This window comes from Xenopus laevis, chromosome 5L, assembly GCF_017654675.1.
Source record: "Xenopus laevis strain J_2021 chromosome 5L, Xenopus_laevis_v10.1, whole genome shotgun sequence".
Lineage (NCBI taxonomy): Eukaryota > Metazoa > Chordata > Amphibia > Anura > Pipidae > Xenopus > Xenopus laevis.
This window is the reverse complement of record NC_054379.1, coordinates 34,343,450-34,362,183: the sequence shown is the minus strand read 5'-3', so window position 1 is coordinate 34,362,183 and position 18,734 is coordinate 34,343,450. Positions and strand designations below refer to the sequence as shown.

At 36.5% G+C, this 18,734-nt stretch overlaps 1 protein-coding gene across 1 annotated transcript in view; it reads left to right on the top strand.

Annotated features, from left to right (window-relative positions):
* The window catches only part of ccdc85a.L (coiled-coil domain containing 85A L homeolog), a 137,623-nt gene that overhangs the window by 24,033 nt on the left and 94,856 nt on the right, over positions 1-18,734 (top strand). The window lies entirely within an intron of this gene.

Here is an 18,734-nt window from a genome sequence, read left to right as displayed (position 1 = left end):
CTAACATGCTGAATATTACTTTTGATATAAATCTGCAGTTTTGCACAGTGTTGGAACTGCCATACTATTTAGCTCTGCTAAGGCCTTTGTACCTGGGCTGTCTGCACTTTTTTACAGTATATTTTCCCTTTACATTCAAAATATTGAAAGAAAGTAATACATCAGCATGACGAGGAAACAATCAAGTGTATACTGTGGCTTGGGTGTGAATGGATACATCTCCCTTTCTCTTATGAGCAAAGAAAATAGAGCATTTTAAAATAAAACCATACATACAATATGATTACAAATTCCTCCAAATGTCATATGCACAGTTGATATTGCTGTCTTGGGAGAAGCACTTGTTTTTCTTTCGTATATTCTCTTGCGCAGCATAAAATGAAAGTATTTATGTATACATTCAATTGCAGGTCGTTTTTCTGTAACTGTTGGCAAATCCAGCCTGATGCTTTTCATTATATATTACTTGGGTTGCTGTCAGATATCCGAGTTTTATTTCATTTATACTCGGAGTGCACAGTACTGATATTTCCATTTTTTTCCCAGTTTAGCAAAACAACACTAGATAAAGAGAGATTCATTTTATTTGTCTGATGTATTATGACACCTGCCTTTTGTGTAACTTATTGTGCTCATGTTTATTTTATATTTGAAGTAAATAGCATTTTAGAAACTTTAACAGCTAAAATATTGTAGAGTGATCTCTTACATCCAGCTGGCTTTCTGAAAGGTTTAACTTTCAGACAGTTAAGGTGAATTGAATGAACCAATACCAAATGACAAGTTCCGTTTCTTTGTACTGCAAGAATGTGTTGTTGAGGTGAGCACTCATTCAGTATGAGATGTCAAGTACAGCTGAGGTATATGGTATGGTACGGAATCCATTATCTGGAAACACGTTATACAGAAAGCTCCAAATTATGGAAAGGCCATCTCCCATAGACTCCATTTTATCCAAATAATCCAAATTTTTAAAAATGATTTCCTTTTTCTCTGTAATAATAAAACAATACCTTGTACTTGATCCAAACTAAGATATAATGAATCCTTATTCAAAGCAAAATCAGCCTATTGGGTTTATTTAATGTTTACATGATTTTCTAGTAGACTTAAGTAATGAAGATCCAAATTATAGAAAGATTAATTATCCAGAAAACCCCAGGTCCCAAGCATTATGGATAACAGGTTTCATACCTGTATGAAATATTTATGCTGAATTTGCACAAATTCACAAACATTAAGAAATCAGCATGACTTATTTTGATGAGGTTGAAAAAAAAAAACTTTTTGTAATGCTTCTGAAACTTATGATGAATAAGAAAACGTATTTCTATTAGCTGTTCATAGTATTATTATTATTAACATGTATTTTTAGAGCGCCAGCATATTACGCATCGCTGAAGAATAAATGTGTTTATACAAAGAAATCACATAAATTACATTCATAAAACAATCAGGCTTACATACATAACAACCAGTACCAGTACAAAAGGTGAGAAAGTTCCTGAGCAAAAGAATTTACAATCTAAAGGGGCGGCAGTGTTCATTATGGACTGGAGAGGTGACAGTCTCTGGCAGGGAAGGCCAATTAATAGAAAGTTACAGTAGTCTATAAGTGATATGATGAGAGAGTGAATAAGACTTTTGGCAGCACCTTGGGTGATAAATGATTGTATTTTGGATATGTTCTTTAGGGGAACTTGACATGATTTAATAAGTGAATGGAGCAGGGCCGGAACAAGCGGTAGGCAAAAGAGACACCTGCCTATGGTGCAACAACAGGGGGCGTTGGTACCTCTTAAATTGTCTTCTGCTAATCCCTAGTCTGTTTTCACAGCTCTCTTTGGTTTCCCCCCTGCCCTCTACCGCTCTCCCCCCTTCCTCTGCCCTTTTCCCCTCCCCTCTGTCACTCTGCCCCCTCCCCTCCATCGCTCTACTCCTCTGCATCCCCTCCCCTCAGTTGCTCTCACCTCTTTCCCTGCTCTCTCCCTGCCCTGCGCATGTGCAAGTTGCGGTCCACCTGGGGCGCACGCATGCAAACACGGGGGGAGGGGAGAAGCAGGCCGGTTGCTTAGGTCTAGTGCATTTAGATTTGGCACGAGCTAGTTCATTGAGAAAGCAGCATTTTTCTTACAGTAAATTGCATCAATTTGGGGGCACCTAAGGGTGGGACAAGCCAGTTGTGTCTAGTGTGTCTGACACTGGAAACACTGGAAGTTGCACCTCCTCAAGGCAGGTGTTAATTTCATAGTTTCCTTGCTACCATGTTCCCTGTGCTTTGAACCTTGTGTGCAGTTGAATGCAACGATAAAGAATATAAAGGAGGCAAGTATATTTGCTTATACGATAGTTAAATGGTAAATAAACCCAATAGAATTAGTAATATCTTAGTTGGGATCAAGTAAAATGTACTGCTTTATTATTACAGAGAAAAAGGTAATATTTATTTATTTTTTTAAAAATTGGAATTATTTTATTGAAATTAAGTCTACGGAAAATGTCCTTCTCATACTTCGAAGCTTTCTATAGCAGGTTTCTGGATAACATCTCCTATACCTGTATGTCTGCTTCTATAAAGGAGATATACATGTACGGATTACCGAAAGTATGTCACCATGTGGTCCCATCATGTGGCCCCGTGCCGTCCCAGTACAAAGGTTACCAAAAATTGGAAAACTCAAAATAGGTGAAGGATATCCGAGATTAATAAATGCAGTAGCAAGGTAGTAATAACATTTTAAAAGTATTTATTAGGATATGTATAGCCTAACCCATACTCATAGTATGAGTAAGTGACCATTTGGTACAAAACGCGTTAGGCTATACATGCCAAATAAATACTTTTAAAATGTTATTACTACCTTGCTACTGAATTTATTAATTGTGGCTATTCTTCACACATTTTCAGTTTTCCTATATCTGTTACTTTCATTTTAAGAAATATAATTTTCATTGTGTATACTTTTGTTCTAGTGTGTTTTTTCTAGAATTCTAAAACATTCTCTAAAATTGGTCCCAGACTTACCTCAGACAAGGGGAAGTACCCCGGGCTGGTTCAGTTTTCAGTTAGCAGGACCTTGCATTAATAAATGAGCCTCAAAGTCATTATTTATAAATGCATAAGGGAATGTGTTTCATTCTGCTTCAAAATATTCAGATCTAGCTGTCTGCATAACACACACACATAGCCATGATCTAGGTCACTTAATTAAGTCACTAATTAATGTTTCAAAGCTAAGGAAGAAGAGGTAAAGGATAATACAAACACATGCTTTTCTTCTCAAGGGGTTGTGATGTAAAAGAATAATTGCTCACACTTGTTGGTGGGACTGACCTAGAATTACAAGACTGAAAACCAACAGTCCTATGTTAAACATTGTATATCAAATCTTCCAATGCTGCTTTCAATCCCTAAGCCATTCACACTGCTTTCAAGCTAAAAGAAATGCTTTGGTTAATATTGTAGGAATATGTTTCTGCTCTTTTCTCATAGGCTAGGGGAATTTTTTCTAAGCAATCTAATTCATTATATAAATGAGCACTAGAGTAGAAGTAAATGCATAGAGAATTAAAACTGATATTAAGTTCCTGGCACATTGGTCATATTTCATTGGAGAAGATCCAGAATCCTGCCAGGGAACCTGTCATTCATTTAAATAAGACATATTCAAATATCCATTGGTGAAGCTGAGGGGGCGGGTGTAATGAACGTTCTTTTGGAATGGTGGGGGAGGGGCAGGTGGAGATCCAAGCTTAGGGCTCCAAGCTCCTGCTATCAATCCAGCTCTAGTTTCCATTAAAACTGATGACATGCTCCTTGCCGCATTCAGGTTCTTGTTTGCCACCTGAAAAAACACAGGCTAAGACCACATCCATGGTACCAATGCCTTTAGGGTGTAAATGCATGTAAATTCCCTGCAAGATAGCGCAGTGTCCAATAGTGATGTAGTTAAGTAGATTTACAAGTTACAACACAGTATACTATTGCATTATGGCACCTTGGGGGGAATGGATGTGGGATCAGATTTGATGGAATATCCTGTAATCCTATTAGATCATGGTCAGTCTGTCCAAACTGAAAATCTTAACTGCTCATGCTTGAAGTTGGGGTATCAGCAGATAAATGATTGAGTTCCTTCTCACTTTTGGTGTGATCATTGATGCTATCTGCATGGATAACCAATCATATACTCTCACTGTCCAAATAACCAACCAACATCAGAATGAAGAGAACACAAGCAGTTGAACACATTGCACATTCTGTTAAATATTTAGGTTAAAGCTTACCAGATTTGGTTGGGCTATTTGCATGATTTTGACCATACTGCCTGATCATCTGGACATGTATTAGAGGTTGGTGGTGGTGGGGGCGGGGGATGTGATAGATAATCCCGTTATAACATAGACATTTGGACCTATGTAAAAAATGTCATTATGCTGATTCATCATGTCAGCAAAGGTAGGGAGCATTGGCTGCTAAATCTGATCATGATGATGATTTGGGAAGATTTACATCAGGCCACCCTTATGGCCTGTGGGCTAATCTGTTGGAGAGTATCAGTCAGTGTGTGTCCATCTTTAGTTTCAAAGTCACATATTATTGTCATCATTATTATTATTGCTGAAATGCATACTGGGATTTACATGGTAATCTATTTTGAATATGTCTAGCTCTTTGACCTTTGTTAAAAAATGTATGAGGTTAGCAAATACAACAAAATAAACATATATATTTATTTTCTGCTGAGGGCAGAGAAAGTCATACTTTAGATTTGAGAATATTCCAGTGTAGACATTTAAATGTTTGCAAGTACCTTAACAGATATTATTGACTGTTTGTTACCTGCTGTGCTGGATATTTAAAGACCTGAGCTTTTTCCAAGCGGTTTATAATACATGATCGATTTTCATATTTCCTGCATTTTACTGTGAGCTTTGATTTTCATGTGAGAGATAATATCAAAGGGTTTTAGGTCTGGTTGTGATTCCCAGTTGGTGTTATTAGTAAGGAAATAGCGAAAGTGCTGACTAATATTACCTTGTAAGTATGGCTGGGAGAAAGATTGAGTAATACATGAAAGTATTACTGGGAGAAACATGTAACTAGTATTGAGCTGACAGAAAGTGAAAGTATTTTGAATAAGATGTCAGCTTCATTGGAATAATGAGGGGTTGTGTGGATAATAGGGAGAACAGTGTAAAGAATGACATTTTCTGAGTAAAAAAAAGCAAAATGATACTGATGAGTCTTGGCTTCCTTGGTCTTAAAAATACTGTTGCCATCCACATTTTTTTATTTTTCAGATGAGTACATATAAAAACGGCCATTCCCTACAGTTAGATATGGCATTTATTGTTTGGGCCTTGGAGTTTTTTCTTGGAGCCACCAATATGGATTCATGCAGCTTAGGTACATCAAGTACAAGCTTCTGCTTTATTATTACAGAGAAAAAGGAAATTTTTATAAATTAGAATTATGAGATATACTGTAATTATGAGATATGATGGTCTTTTATGTGAAATGGTGAGTTGTGTTATTCAGAGCTTTCTGGATATTGTTTTTTCAAATAAGAGATTCCATATAATGAGATTTGGTTTGGGATCAAAGTTAAAGTTTCCATAATTTAGGATGAAGACACACAGAGCAACCAGTAGCAGCTACTTATAGCGGCTACAAAATAAACAATAGTGATAACTGGCTTTGCTAAGACACTACGGGGCCCATTTACTTAGCTCGAGTGAAGGAATAGAATAAAAAAAACTTAGATTTTCGAATGTTATTTTTGGCTACTTCGACCATCGGCTACGACTTCGAATTCGAATTGAACGTTTCGAACTAAAAATCGTTCGACTATTCGACCATTCGATAGTCGAAGTACTGTCTCTTTAAAAAAACACTTCGACCCCCTAGTTCGCCACCTAAAACCTTCGATATTCGAAGTCGAAGGATTTCAATTCGGCAGTCGAATATCGAGGGTTAATTAACTCTCGATATTTGACCATAAGTAAATTTGCCCCTACAAGTGTTTTAGCAGAGGAAATTCTTGGTATTGTCTATGGCAGGGTATTTTTAGCATTTTTTAACCACAACAAGTAGCAGCTCTATTTTCGCTTTCTGGCTACAAATGTTGCTTCCAAAACTGACCAACTGTAGAGAGTATTTCCAAAGATGGATTTAGAGGTGTTCAAAACCTCTAACAAACACCTGCCTTCATCCGATATTCTGTCTGTTGCTTGCAGTTTACTAACTGATTCCCCTTTTTTTTGGCACAATATTTTGCACCAGATTAATGAGTAAAAATTACCCTGGAATCCAGAGAAAGAATGTTACATTTTGGGTAAAACCATCCAAAATCGTGCATTTCAGTATTTAGTATTTTCCAATTGATTATGAAATGAGCCCAGAAGTGATTTTTGAGTCTAAATAATGTTTGTTGACTTTCCATTCGATATTCTACCCATTTATAAAAAGTTAGGAAAGTTTTGAATGATTTGAAGTGTGCCTAACTTCGCAGTACATACTGCATGTGGGGGGGGGGGGAATGATTCAGGCAATAATTTTCCAAGCTGGAACAAAATGTTCCAGCACAGATAATGAACTGTTAAATCTGAAACCATCGGTAATATTTTAAAGAGCAGTTACTGCTATTGTTACTGCTGTGTGAAGATTACTGGGGGCTCATAAATCAACCCTCATTTTTTCATTCATTTAATTGATATAGAATATGTAAACGCATATTGATATATGTAAATGCGTATTTTCTTAAGCGATATCTGAGTTGTGAGAGGAGTCACTTGCATTGCTGAAACAAACTGTAAAAATTTAAGGCTGGTTAAAGGCTGTGGCTGCGCTTTGCCATGGGTTTACGAGAGTGGGAATAATATGAAATTTTGACAGGGATGTTGCAATAAATAAACATGCAGTAGACATATCATAGGTCTATTGGTTTCTTATTCCAAGCCTAGGTTTGTTAACATTTTTTGTAGATCATGTTCTGTCAAACCCACCAAAATTGCTAATATTAATATGTTCTGACACCCTGTAGTTGACATTTTTGGTCTTCTATAAGGTGTTACTTTCTCATGTTGTACAATAACAAATTTCTCTAGATAACTTGTCAAATTTGGCTTAAGGGCGATGGTAAACAGGACATTGTATCCACCAGCAAATTTTGGTCAGCAGAGTAACAAGAAATAAGGAATTCGTTAGCTGTAGCATTTTTGGTCCGAAAAGCCCTAGTTTTAGCACCTTTTTATTCAAGTTAATGGAAGTCATAAGTTTGGCATGTCTTCTCTAACTGAAATATGGCTTTGTAGAAATTGTCCATGTTCTACCAGCCCCAGAGCACTGGTTTGTTTCTGTCTGTTACAAAAAAAGTATTTACTTATATATGCTGATGTCAGATGCACATTAATATACACTAATAGGCGTTTTGTGTGTTAGATTGCCCATAAATCTCATCTGTTATTTATAAGTAGTGATGGGCGAATAAATTCGGGAAACTATTTACGAGCATCAACAAAAATTGGGACGCGCGTCGGAGTAGTCACAAAACTGTCACTCATCAACATTATTTGGACGCCCTTTGACTTTAATGAGTGCATCAAAATTGACGTGGACGCCGAAATTCACGTTTCTTGATTTTCGCAGGAAATTCGCACATTTTTAGGCGAAACATGACAAATTCGCTCATCACTGTTTATAAGTTCTGGTGTATAATGTGGTGAAAGTAAATTTCTGGTTGTACATTGCTTTAGTTGGGGATTCACATTTGCGACTATGACGGACAATAGGAAATCTAATATGGTTATCCTTGCAATATCATGTTGAATTCATTTTACCATTTTGAAAGTCACTGTAGTGGAGCAGATTTACAGTAGAGAATATCTCAGGTTTATACACCATCCCTTAAAGATGTTTTTAGATTTTGACAGTGGAAACTTTCCAGATAATAGGTCCCATACCTGTACTACTGTTGATTAAAATATGAGATAGTTGTATTATTTGACCATTGGTATTTAGAAGTTGCTGTAATTTTTGTTGTTGTTGATCACTATTGGTGAGTCTTTGATTAGGAGGTGCGCATATGTGTGTGTATATATATATATATATATATATATATATATATATATATATATATATATATATATATATATATATATATATATATATATATATATATATATATATATTTATATTTTATCTATCTATAAAATTGTATATTTAGATTTGTTGCTTTGCTATGGGCCTGTTCAAAGTGAAATAAATATGTTACCCATTTTACATTTATACATTAGATAATCATTTGTTTTCAGTGGTTTTTCAATGCTTTTATACATTTATTTCAACTAGAGGGGCAAGTTCATCATTCTGAATTGTGAAGGTGATATATTCAAACTTATTATGTGGTTTGGTTCTGCAAATAGTTAACTGAAATATCCTAGGGGCAGATTTATCAAGGTTCGAATTTCGAAGTGCAAAAAACTTCGAAATTCGACCATTGAATTGCATTACTTCGATATTCGAAGTCGAATTTTTTTTTATCGAATTTGGCCATATTCGGTCGAAGTCAAATTGTACAATGAAATCCTTTGAATCGAATGATTCGAACGATTTAATCGAACGAACGATTTAACTTCGACTTCTAAAAACTTAGCTAAATGTTGGCTATAGGTTCTAGGAGGTCCCCATAGGCTAACATAGCAATTCAGCAGGTTGAAGGTAGCAAAGTGTCGAAGCCGAACTTTTTTAAAGAGATAGTACTTAGATTTTCAAAGTCAAACTTTTTTACTTCAAATTGAAGTCATAGTCGAATTTAGGCCTATTCGATGGTCGAAGTTCCCAAAAATTAGTTCAAAATTTTAAGTTTTTAAATTCTAAAATTAACTTCGACCCTTAGTAAATGTTCCCCCTTGTGTCTTCAGCAGTCAGTTGTCTAAGGGGCCAAATCATTAACTTCGAGTGAAGGATTCGAAGTAAAAAAACTTCGAATTTCGAAGTGTTTTTTGGGCTACTTCGACCATCGAATGGGCTACTTCGACCTTCGACTACGACTTCGAATCGAAGGATTCGAACGTAAATTTGTTCGACTATTCGACCATTCGATAGTCAAAGTACTGTCTCTTTAAGAAAAACTTTGACCCCCTAGTTCGCCACCTAAAAGCTACTGAACCCAATGTTAGCCTATGGGGAAGGTCCCCATAGGCTTGGCTAAGTTTTTTTGGTCGAGGGATAATCCTTCGATCACTGGATTAAAATGCTTCGAATCGTTCGATTCGAAGGATTTAATAGTTCGATCAAACGATTATTCCTTCGATCGTTCAACCGCAGTTTTTGCGTAAAATCCTTCGACTTCGATATTCGAAGTCAAAGGATTTTCATTCCCAGTCGAATATCGAGGGTTAATTAATCCTCGATATTCGACCCTTGATGCATCGGCCCCTTAGAGTTCAGTTGATTAATAAGGTTTGTGTAACAACTCACCCTGGTGGTTTGGTGGGCCAGCAGGGACGCCTTACGTGTGTTGCCTCTTCCTTCTAGTCGGCGGTTTCCTGTGGCGCGCACTTCTGCAATTTATGCGCTGTGCGTAATGATGTCATCACGCTTTATTTTGTAGTTCAAACCCTTTAAAGGGGCTTTGGGTTAGAAATCATTGATCAATGCACACTTGTTCTGAATTTAGGGAGCAGTACGTGACTGTTTGCTTTATACTAGTGCACAACTGGAAATGAATTTCTATCTGATCAGGCAGATAAAAGAAAAAACAACAGTAGCAATTATCCTGATACTTTACACTTTTAAAAACTTTTCCCTGAATAAATTCTTAAATACTGCAGCATGCAGACTCAGTAGGTAATTATGTGCTTACAACGCCTTCTCAGCGAATTAAACTTTAAAACATTTGACCATTTTAAATATGAGCTTTCACTTCCAGGTAGCAGAATATGCTTAGACAAGCCATTCAGACACAGCTTGATATCCTATTATCTCTGATTCTGAGATGCTACAATTTTTTGGAGATGACCTTCTACATACAAACTAGTGTCCAGACTTTACAATTGAATGAACAATTCACAAAGGGAAGACAGATGGATCCGGCCTTGCATCTAAACAATTCTGAAATAACAAAAACATTTAAAACTATATTTAGTTTGGTTTTCTTTCCATAAAATTCAATAAAAGGCAGAATGATACTCTGAAATAACAATAATGTTTATTGCTTTTTTGAAGTTATCTTTTCTTATAACATTTTTTAAGTATTAAAAATGGTTATTTTTTCCTTACTTTATCTCTGCTGTAAAAATGTGAAACAAAAACGAACAGGATGGAAGCTCAACTCAGAAACTTTAAATTGGGCTTGCACGTGTCCAAAGGAGAAATAATTATCTAAATAATATTAATGTATCAAATTAGATTGTTTCACATTCACATCCCATCACGTCACCTAGAAACATATATCCATGATTTAAGTGGATTAAAAAATATTTATGAAAATGACTTAAAAATTAGTGATGGGCAAATTTATTTGCCAGGCGCGAATTCGCAATTTGCCGCCGGTGAATAAATTCGCAAAACCGGTGCAAAAAATTGCCGGCAAAAATTCGCCGGTGTAAAAAAAACGGACGCCGGTGTCAAAAACGAGACGCCGGTGCCGTTTAGTGAATTTTTCGCCATTTCAGGGAATTCGCGAATTATTCGGCTAAGCGAAATGGCACAGATTCGCCCATCTCTATTAAAAATGTAAAAAAACAAAAAGAAAAATAATAAAAATTAAACATTGCCCATGGTTCTTATTGAACTGAAAGGGGCAGTTAGAATCTAAAAAAAAAAAATGGAATGGCTGGGAGTGTGCAGAAAACCTGTAACTCTTTTTAAAAAAGAAAAAGACATGAATAGTTGTTTCACTTTTCACAGAGAAGATTAGTTCGTGGCAGTCCCATGCCTTGATCTACATTTTACAAATAAAGCTTAACATTGATTAAAGTTCAAATACTAAAAGCCATATCTGAACAAAATGAATACACTAGAAATTAAAAGGTTATATATTGCCCTTTCATTAAAAAATAATGATTTTCTATGTAACCTTAAAAAAGGCAGATCTGTGAATTAATTGCAGGACACGAGCCTCAGGCAGGGAAGAAATGGATGTTTTTGTAGATTTTCATTATCCAGCATATTTTAGTCATCAGATTTGTGCCACTATACTCTTCTACTCTCCTAAATCCAGCTTGTATTTTCAGTTTTAGCAAGTGATATTAGCAGAGCTAATGTTCTGCTTTACAATGTAAAAAGCAGTAATAAGTCAACAAAAAACGTATCCTGCACTAATTTCTCACAAACAGTGGCGGAACTACCGGGGGGAGCAGGGGGTGCGAGCGGGCCAGGGCCCGCACCCCCTCAGGACCCCCTGGCAGTCCGTGCGCTACATACAAATGCGGCCGTACGGAGGGGGGCGGGGCCCGGCTGCGCGTCACGCACCAGGGCCCGCCCCCCTCGCTACTGCTCACAAACCTCAATATGAAGAAATTGTGTTGCTTGAGGACCAAAAAAAAAGAGCTAAATGTAGTAAATGTAGTAAAAATAAATATTATGGGGAAAGCAGTGCATAAAGTTTTCATATTACTTCTTTTTTATTATAACCCATATAATTAAAAAAAACAAAAAAACCTAACATGCCAAATTCTGGGCAAGAAGAAACAGAAATTAGAATTTTTCCTTGATGAGACGTCAAAAGTAGTGATGGGCGAATTTATTCGCCAGGCGCGAATTCGCGGCGAATTTGCGCGTTTCCGGCGTCAAAAATTTTTTTGCGAAAAAACGGACGCGGGCGCCAAAAATGGGCGCCGGTGTCAAAAACGGGCGCCGGCGTCAAAAACGAGACGCCGGCGCCGTTTCACAAATTTTTCGCCGTTTTGCGAATTTATCGGCGAAGCGAAACGGCGCAAATTCGCCCATTACTAGTCAAAAGTCTCAAAAATGCTGATTATACCATTCTGATGGCTGAAAGTAACGAATTCTTAAGGATCATTTTATAGAATGTGACTGTAAAAGCTCTATTGCCCTTCAGTTTTAATATTAAGTATGATTAGGTCAGCCTGCTATGCTAATCCAATGCAAATTGATGGAGAAATAGTGGCGGCTCTGTCAGATTTTATCTTCCTTGGCTTTGACATCAACATGGATGGTTATTGCAGCAATCTATAAAGAGAGGGAAAACCTTTTTTAATAAAGTGACTATGATAAATCTGGACACTACTTTATTACAAGGATTATGCACAATAAAAATCTGTTTAACAAGTCTACACATGGCACTAGTGAAAGTAATACTGACAGAAAGCCTGAGTATGTAAAATATTGATCCTTGCCCATGGCAACCAATAAGCAATTAGATTTAAACAGATGCCTGCAAGTTAGAAAACAAAAGTAAATATCTGATTGGTTGCTATGGGCAACATCTACACAGATCTCTGGAGATATTTCTCTCCAGTCTTAGTAAACATGCCCCTAAGTCTTCAATGCAAGCACATCGCAAAATATTTTCATAAAATATATTCAGAAACAAAGAAAGACAAAACATAATTAAAAACATATATAAAACATATGTGCTTTGGACAAAAACTTTTCCTATGTGCAAATGAATCTTTGCTTACATTGTGTAATCATATTTAGCAATTTATTCGCCAGGGCATTCATTATAATACACAAGTTTCATCGAGTCATGTGATATATATATAATGCACAAGAATCATGAATATCATGTACATATATATATATATATACTGTATACAGTATATAGGTATGGGACAGGATAATTGATCTTTCCATAATCTGGATCTTCATACATTAAGGGGTGTATTTATTAAAACTTGAACATTTCCTTACCTTAACTCTACTAGAAACTCTACTAGAACTCAAATCAAAATATATATTACTTTATTTATTTTTCAAAATCAGTCTTGAGGTTTAACAGTTGGGATTGCAGCTGGATAGTGGGGAGCTAATTTACAGATTCAGATTCTTTTTTTATATATATATATATATATATATAGTCCACGAGGTAGCCAGCACTCTCGATAAAAGGTTTGAGTCGCCTGGGTGCAGTATCAAAATATAGATATATACCAAGCAAGAGAAGGATCCGCACTCTCAGGTCTTAAATACTGTCAAAAAAGTTTTATTAAAACATGCGAGTCTGACGTTTCGGCCTCCTCCGAGGCCTTTCTCAAAGTATACGTTCAGAATGGACCAGCACTCCAAATTTTCAATCAAAAAGTGTTTATTTCAAGATCACTCAAGTGTCCAACGTTTTGGCCCACATTAGGGCCTTTATCCTTGATAAAGGCCCTAATGTGGGCTGAAACGTTGGACACTTGAGTGATGTTGAAATAAACACTTTTTGATTGAAAATTTGGAGTGCTGGTCCATTCTGAACGTGTATACCCTGATTGACCAGGCACCCACTTACGCCGAGAAGGAAGGAGTGCAGGTACTTTGTGAACATTTATATATATATATATATATATATATATATATATATATATATATATATCAAATATATATTACTTTATTTATTTTTCAAAATCAGTCTTGAGGTTTAACAGTTGGGATTGCAGCTGGATAGTGGGGAGCTAATTTACAGATTGTTCTTTTCAGTTGGTGTCATGTAGTTTCCTAGGTCAACACAAAGATTTCTCATCTATGTTTTGGAAAACGGTGATTCAGAGAGTTCATTTATTAGGTTTTTAAGATGAAATGGCACCACAGGGATTGTAATTAGAGATGGTCAAAAATTTGCGAACCACATTGAATTCAATGGGCGTCAAAATTATTTTGACGCGTGTAATTTTTTGTTGCAAGCGACAATTTTAAAAACGCACGACTATTTTGTCCAAATGCATTATAGTCTATGGGCGTCCCAATAATTTTGACGTGCGTCAATTTTTATGCGCGCGTCAATTTTGACACGCAACACTTTTTTTCCATGGTGGATTTTTGTTGCCGGCAGATTTACAACGCAGTTTTGCGCAAACATTTGCAGGCGGCAAAATTCGGAAATCTATTTCTAGTGAATTTATTTGCCCATCAACATTTTGTTGCCCCATAAGTAATGTTTTCCCTTTCTCTTTAGTGCTCTACTGAAAAACCACTCTAATACCACACACAAATACCCTTCTACATTCAGGTGTTTGAATTTGTCTGTGTTATTCTTACAAATGTTAATGATAAAGGAAGAACTGCTTCTAAAAGATTTGTTGTTTTATATAGTATTTATTTATTAAATACTATACAAAAATTATTCCAAATTCTATTTTAGCATGTTAGTCAAGAAAAAATTAACTTTAATTACATTATATAAATCATTTGAATATTGTTTCCTTTGGTCTGGGAACTATAATTATAGCAAGCAGGCAGGAGCCGTTGTGTGGTCACTGTTATTAAGACAAGCCTTGTATCATCTCAGAATCTTGTTTGTGCACCAGAACGGGAGACCCAATGTCCATCCCCATGTCCTGACTACACCATTAAATGGTGAAGAGACAGGGGACTGTTAGTGCTTAATGAAAAGTGAAAGTAATGGCCTTCCCCACCTCTATGCCTAAGGGATAGAGGAGGTGCAGGCAATAGATGATTGACAACTAAGATTTTAAAATGAGTTTACAACAGCTATTAATGCCTTAATATGAAAAGGACTTTTATTATACATATTTTTTGCCTGGGTGACAGGTCCCCTTTAAGCACTACAAAGGTATGCAGGTGCTAGGAGTTTCAACACACAATTGGAATAAGGTTTCTGCCTCAACGTACTTGGCATAAATATATATATATATTAATCAGGGTCAGACTGGGGGGCCTGGGGCCTATAGGGGATGCTATCTCCGGAGCCCCCTGTCCATACTGCAAAGCTCCCTCTGGGTCCCCCTGCCTCACACGCAGTTCCTTCCTTGCTTGACCAGGCCAGGAGGAGGACATTCAGGGCATCGTGTCAGGGAGTCTGGGTCTAGGCCAGCAGGGCCTACGTGAGCCGGGCCCATCAGGTTTTTTTTCTGGTGTCCCGCTGGTCCAGTCCGATTCTGTATACGATGGCAGAGAAAGATAGGAAAAGTGAGAAAAAACATTCTATATAAATCACACACACAAAAAAAAAAGTCTATTTTCTGTGTCCATACAGAAAACAAATTTTATTTAAAAAAAAAAAATCAGAGAAAATGTTAGTTAATATTCCAACTAAGTACATTGTTTACCCATCATGTAATGGTTCAACAAAACCCTCAAATCTGCATATTTTACAAATTTCTTCAATCACGAAGATAACATTCTGGTTACTCTTGATCAGTTCTTAGCTGTATCTGTAGACATTATGATCAATGTAAATATAAAACTTTAAAATGCAAAAACACTGTCCCAAACATTTAGAAAGTTAAATAGAAAATGTGAGCAGTGAGAAGTCTATCTGAAACATTTTAAGTACCTAAGACAAAACTGGGGTTCAATGCTTTCTCATTTGTGATTTTACTAACTGAGGGTCTTATTTAATCAGTAATTTGCTGTACTGGATAGACTTGTGAAAACCCTTTCTACAATTCTAGAATGACAGATGGTATGAGCGTCTACCAAGTAATCAAGCAATTAATTATATTTAAAGCTGTTAAATCCCTATGACATGAAATATTTGAACAGCCAAAGAAATGGAGAGAATCTTTATCAGTAGGACCATAAAAGCATGAAAAAAAGTATTAAAAAAATTAGTGGTTTTAGAGGTTTTAGAAACCACAACTTAACTCATTTTCTAAAACCCAGAATGAAAATTAGAACTCCAAAAATGTGGGGTTTTCGGACAATTCCTAGCGAAAAAAAATAGATTTTAAACAGTCCAATAAGTTCAGAGCAGTTCCCACTGACAACTTTTACTAGGTAAAGTTTTGTATAAGAGTTTTTTTGTGGTTTTTACACTTAGAGGCAGATTTAGTAAGGTTCGAATTTTCAAAGTACAAAAAGTTCGAATTTCGAAGTAATTTTTTGAATACTTCGACCATCGAATAGGATACTACGACTTCGAATTTACTTTGACTTCGATTCGAAATAAAAATCGCTCGACTATTCGACCATTCGATAATCGAAGTACTGTCTCTTTAAAAAAAACTTCGACTTCAATAGCAATAACTTCCAGAGCAATTTTCTAAGTTTTTGGCATTCGAAGGAAAATCGTACGATAAAATCATTTGAATACGATCGTACGATGCTAAAAATCCTACGAATTCGAATTAGAGGATTTCAAAGTTTTCATATTAATATTTGGATTAGTTTGTGGTTTTTATATTAGGTGGTTTTAATAAAGAATTTACAATTTGTGATTTTAGATAAACTGACTTTTTTCATGGATTCTAAAACCTTAAACCAGAATGTTAACAAAAAAATGTCACAGGTTTTATGGAAGTGTGCGGTAAACATCTATTGCTGAACTCCACGGGCGTCTTTCACCGGATCGTCTACAAAACGCAGGCGACAAGTCGGAACAAAAAGTCGCAGGTAAAAACTACACACTATAAGACTGTCAGATGAACAGTCTTGTCGGATGGAATGTAGTTTTTACCTGCAACTTTTCTTTCAGTCCCATTATATTTTGACGCCTGCGACTACATCCGACTTGTCACCTATGTTTTGTTGCCGCGAGACAATGCGACGAAAGACACCTGTGGAGTTCAGCCCTAAATTTATAAAAACATAATTATGCCTCTTTATAGGTCCCTTTCATTTGAAGCAACGTAGGGGGTTCTTCACAGTCAGGACAGTGAGGTTGTGGAATGCACTGCCGGGTGATGTTGTGATGCTGATTCAGTTAATGTCTTTAAGAATGGCTTGGATGATTTCTTGGACAGACATAATATCAAAGGCTATTGTGATACTAAACTCTATAGTTAGTTTATATGTGGGAATATATAATTTATGTGAAGGTATGGAGGTGTGTGTATGAATGCTGGGTTTTCATTTGGAGGGGTTGAACTTGATGGTCTTTTTTCAATCCAATTTAACCCAATTCAACCCAATTTAACTATTTAACTATGTAACTATGTAACTAACTATGTAATCATTTCTAATTTGCTATATTGCTTATATAGAGGATTACGGTTTAAAGAGAGGGTTTAAAACGTATTGTATGACATAAGTAATTAGTTCAGTTCCTTACAGGTGCACATATGCAGGACATATATATACAGTAGCATGTATTAAAACTGAATGCTAATTAGCAATTCACTGTAAGTCTTTATACATATATGGGACCTGTTATCCAGAATGCTTGATACCTGGGGTTTCCAGATAACAGATCTTTACATAATTTGGATCCTCATACATTAAGGGGTGTATTTAGTAAAACTCAAAAATTTGACCTAACTCCCAACCATGATTTGGTTTGATTCACTAAAAATCCAAATGAAAATTGCACGTGTGGAAAACGTCTTGACAAAATCGTGTGACAGTTCAAATTTTGCAACTTTTTCGAATTGTCACCCAAACACCACAATTTTTCAGATTTTTGAATGAAAACCAGCATCAAAATGTCCTTAGCCCATGAAGATCATGATGGCATGTTAGGGAACTGTTATCTGGTTACCTTCCCATTGTTTTGTTGTTGGGCTGCTGAGAGGAAGGGAGGATAGGGAGGGGGTGATATCACTCCAACTTGTAGTACAGCTGTAAAGCGTGACTGAAGTTTATCAGAGCACAAGTCACATGAAAGGGGGCAGCTAGGATACTGACAATATATCTAGCCCAATGTCAGATTTAAAAAAAAATCTGTTTGCTCTTTTGAGAAATGGATTTCAGTGTATAATTCTATTGGAGCAGCACTATTAACTGATGCATTTTGGAAAAAAAATGTTTTTCCATGACAGTATCCATTTAAGAAACATATGTAAGAGTGTTCTAGGCCTATAACAGTTAAAATGAGCACATGGTGACCTGGTTGGTATGTGATATGAGTTAAAGATCCTTTTTCAGTTCTGTGAAACCTTAGGCTGCATTTTTACCTCATTCTTTCCTCTTTCCTACTAAAGTATCTCCCCAGTTTCCTTTGGCTTGGTTAAAATGCTCATTTTCTACAAGCCAGTTTATAAAAGTTTTATCAGAACAGTTTACTCATCACGGCTACAGAGTCTGTGAAAGTGATTTTCATTTACCTCTGAACCATTCTGAGCTGTGCCTGTTCTCAGGATCTCTTCATAATGGTGCCCGTGGATCAATATGTGAGTAAGTAATACTGACAGGCCTACCGGTGTTATTGATTGGGCTCCTGTGTGGAAGTTCTAAACACACGCTGTGCTGGTTGGGCTAAAGTCAGGTTAGAAATTATGTTTGACAGTCCTGTAGTAGGTTCTGTAGGAGATTCAGGCAGGATAAAATGGGTTTAGAATTAATTTAAAATGTGTATAGCCAGAATATCTCCATCTCCTCTACAGAACCATTTATAAATGGTCTCCATCCATGGTCTCTCTGCAGTCAGGGCCTAGGGTCACCTATTGGGTGCGGGTCTGGGTCAGCAGGGGCCCACCGTGTTTTTGCCAGTGCCCTGCCATTCCTGTGCTTGTGCTTATTGAAAATGTCACTGGCCTGAGGTTCTTTGCTAGGAGCATCACAAAGCCATCTTCATCTGCCCTGGAATCCCTTGTGGCTGCTATTAGCCCAGTAGAGTGAAAAGCCAAAGCTTGAAGGGAAAACACAGGCATTTCACTCTGCT